We start from the raw sequence: 4,372 nt of genomic DNA on the forward strand, positions 1-4,372 counted from the left end.
CCTGGGTTCAGGCAATTCTCCTGCCTCAGCCTCCTGAGCAGCTGGGATTACAGGCACGCACCACCATGCCCAGCTAATTTTTTGTATTTTTAGTAGAGACGGGGTTTCACCATGTTGACCAGGATGGTCTCGATCTCTTGACCTCGTGATCCACCCGCCTCGGCCTCCCACAGTGCTGGGATTACAGGCTTGAGCCACCGCGCCCGGCCATATTTATTATTTTTAATTGAGATAGGGTCCTGCCATGCTCCCTAGGCTGGTCTTGAACTCCTGGGCTCCTCAGGCGATCTGCCTGTCTTGGCCTCCCAAAGTGCTGGGATTAACGACTATGCCCAGGCAGTGCCTGTTCTCATAAGCTTACATTCCAGTGCTGTAAAGGAAATAAACTAGGTAAGGAGGAGAGTAACAGAAAAGGAGGGCATACTGTATACATTAATATAATATTCCAAGGGGAAATAAAGACTCAGACATGCAAAGAAAAGGGAAAAGATGTTTCACTAAAGTGTTTAACAGATGCACAGGCCGAGAAAGAGAAAGATTGGTGTGCTTAACAAGGAGACCAGTGGACCTAGAGCTACAGGGAAAGAGGGAAAAGATGTGAAGAGGTAGGATGCAGCTGGTTCATATAGAGCCTTTCACATCATGATGAAAAATTTGGATTTGGAAGTGCAATGGGAAGGCAATAAAAATTTTTAAATAGGGGAGTAGTGATCTTTCAACATTTTAGAGAGATTCTTTCTGGCTAGAGTGAATATTGGATCATTAGGGGGCAAGAGTGGAAGCAGGGAGACCAATCGGACCATTTCAGTAGTGCAGACAAGAGTTGGGTAAAGGCAGCAGACAGGCAGAGAACTAGATGAATTAAAGCTACTGTATTTGGGGGCAGAGCTGACAGGATACTCTGATGGATTAATATAGAGATTTTGGGAAAGTTAAAACCAAGGAAGATCTGTAGCGTTTTGGGTTTTTTTTTTTTAGGACGGGGTTTCACCATGTTGGCCAGGCTGGTCTTGAACTCCTGACCTCAGGTCATCCGCCTGCCTCGGCCTCCCAAAGTGCTGAGATTATAGGCGTGAGCCACCACGCCTGGCCTGGGGTTTTTTAAATTATTATTTTTTTTTTTTTTTAAGATGAAGTCTCGTTCTGTCATCCAGGCTGGAGTGCAGTGGTGCGATCTCGGCTCACTGCAACCTCTACCTCCTGGATTCAAGCAATTCTACTGCCTCATCCTCCTGAGTAGCTGGGATTATAGGTGTGTGCCACTACACCTGGCTAATTTTTGTATTTTTAGTAGAGATAAGGTTTCACCATGTTGGTCAGACTGGTCTCGAACTCCTGACCTGGTGATCCACCCACCTCAGCCTCCCAAAGTGCTGGGATTACAGGTGTGAGCCACCGTGCCCGGCTGATCTGTAGCGTTTTGGCTTGAGCAATTGAATTAGAGGTCATTTAACAAGTGGAAGAGGGGAAAGAAAGAACTTGGTAGTGGATCAAGAGTTGTATATAGGCCAAGTGCAGTGGCTCACGCCTATAATCCCAGCACTTTGGGAGGCCAAGGTGGGTAGACAACTTGAGGTCAGGAGTTTGAGACCAGCCTGGCCAACATGGTGAAACCTGGTCTCTACTAAAAATACGGCCAGGCGCGGGGGCTCACGCCTGTAATCCCAGATCTGTTCATGCTGATCTATAATGAGATTTTTACATATTTTGTCTTTGAAAATGTCTTTACAAAGGTAGGTATTGCCAAATACTGACATCAATCCAAGACCGTCTGGTTTTGATTGGGCATATTCATTACTTGGAAGGAATTTATGTAATTTTATTATATGCCGATATGGTTTGGCTGTGTCCCCATTCAAATCTCAACTTGAATTATATCTCCCAGAATTCCCCTGTGTTGTGGGAGGGATCTAGGGTGAGGTAATTGAAATCATGGGGGCCAGTCTTTCCCACGCTATTCTCATGACAGTGGATAAGTCTCACGAGATCTGATGGGTTTATCAGGGGTTTCCACTTCTGCTTCTTCCTCACTTTCTCTTGCCACCCCCATGTGAGAAGTGCCTTTCACCTCCTGCCATGATTCTGAGGCCTCCCCAGCCATGTGGAACTGTTCAATTAAACCTTTTTTTCTTCTCAGTCTTGGGTATGTCTTTATCAGCAGCATGAAAACAGACTAATATAGTACATTGGTAACAGTAGAGTGGGGTGCTGCTAAAAAGATACCCCAAAATGTGGAAGCAGCTTTGGAACTGGGTAACAGGCAGAGTTTGGAACAGTTTGGAGGGCTCAGAAGAAGACAGGAAAATATGGGAAAGTTTGAAACTTCCTAGAGAGTTGCTGAATGGCTTTGTCCAAAATACTGATAGCAATATGGACAGTAGGATCCAGGCTGAGGGTCTCAGATGGAGAGTGAGGAACTTGTTGGGAACTGGAGCAAAGGTGATTCTTGTTATGTTTTGGCAAAGAGACTGGTGGCATTTTGCCCCTGCCCTAGAGATGTGTGGAACTTTAAACTTGAGAGAGATGATTTAGGGTATCTAGCGGAAGAAATTTCTAAGCAGCAAAGCATTCAAAAAGTGACTTGTGTACTAATAAAGGCATTCGGTTCTATAAGGGAAGCAGAGCATAAAAGTTAGGAAAATTTGCAGCCTGACAATGTGATGAAAATAAAAACCCATCTTCTGGGGAGAAATTCAAGCCAGCTGTAGAAATTTGCAAAAGTAGCAAGGAGCTTAATGTTAATCCCCAAGACCATGGGGAAACTCTCTCTAGGCCATGTCAGACGCCTTCACAGCAGCCCCTCCCAACACAAGCCTGGAGGTCCAGGAGGAAAAAGTGGTTTCGTGGGCTGGGCCCAGAGTCCCTGTGCGTGCTGTGTGTGCCTAGGGACTTGGTGCCCTATGTCCCAGTAGCTCCAGCAATGGCTGAAAAGGGCCAATGTACAGCTCAGGCTGTGGCTTCTTTGCTTCTTCCTCATTTTTTTTTTTTTTTTTTTGCCACTGCCATGTAATGAGTGCCTTTCACTTCCTACCATGATTCTAAGGCCTCCACAGCCATATGGAACTGTAAGTCCAATTAAACCTTTTTTTCTTCTTAGTCTCAGATGTATTTATCATCAGCATGAAAACAGACTAATACATATACTTTTCTTGATCCTTGTCTTTTAGCATGTCATTACATTGTAGTTTAATCACTTCCAATTGCGGGTTAGGTAGAAGCTCCTCAATTGCACAGTTAAATGAAATATAGATTTTTTCTTTCGAGACAGGGTCTTACTTTGTTATCCAGGCTGGAGTGCAGTAGTGTGATCTCGGCTCATTGCAGCCTCAACCGCCCAGGTTCAAGTTTTCCCCGTGCCTCAGCCTCCCAAGTAGCCGGGACTGCAGGCATGTGCCACCACTCCTGGCTAATTTTTGTATTTTTTTATAGAGACAGGATTTCACCATATTGGCCAGGCTGGTCTCAAGCTCCTGGGTTCAAGTGATCTGCCTGCCTGGGCCTCCCAAAGTGCTAGGATTATAGGCATGAGTCCCCAAGTCCTGCTGGAAATATGGAAGTTTCCTTTGCCTGTGCACTGAGGACCAAAAAACCTGTTAGAACTGTAGTTTGAGCTCAGAATATATATCTGCTACAAACTTTGTATGGGAATGGAGATTTTGGTTCTTGTTTTAGCTTTGGATGACACAGGAAATATATAAAGCAGCTTGACCTTACCTGTGAGTCAAACAACTTTAACAAATTTACTGTAGTATAAGTTTCACAATAAGCACCTTTTTGCCTTGTAATTTTAGATTAAAGTCATCAAGGCCAGGGGCAGTGGCTCACACTTGTAATCCTAGGACTTTGGGAGGCTGAGGCAAGCAGATTGTCTGAGCTCAGGAGTTTGAAACCAGCCTGGACAACACAGTAAAACCACTTCTCTACTAAAGTGCAAAAATTTAGTTGGGTGTGGTCGTGCGCGCCTCTAGTCTCAGCTACTTGGCAGGCTGAGGCATGAGAATTGCTTGAATCTGGGAGGTGGAGGTTGCAGTGAGCTGAGGTTGTGCCACTGCACTCCAGCCTGGGCAAAAAGTGAGACATCTAAAAAAAAAAAAAAAAGATCCATGTAGCAACATGGATGGATTTGGAGGCTGTTATCCTAAGCAAAGTAATGCAGGAACAGAAAACCAAATACCACATGTTCTCACTTATAAGTGGGAGCTAAACAATGAGAACACATATACCAAGAGGGGAACAACAGACACTGAGGCCTACTTGAACGTGGAGGGTGGGAAGAAGGAGAGGATCATAAAAAATACCTATCAGTTACTATGCTTATTTCCTGGGTGAGTAAATAATGTGTACACCAAACCCCTGGTGACACACAGTTTAC

The sequence above is a fragment of the Sapajus apella genome, unplaced genomic scaffold, assembly GCF_009761245.1.
Source record: "Sapajus apella isolate SASKATOON/1434 unplaced genomic scaffold, GSC_monkey_1.0 scaffold83, whole genome shotgun sequence".
Taxonomy (NCBI): domain Eukaryota; kingdom Metazoa; phylum Chordata; class Mammalia; order Primates; family Cebidae; genus Sapajus; species Sapajus apella.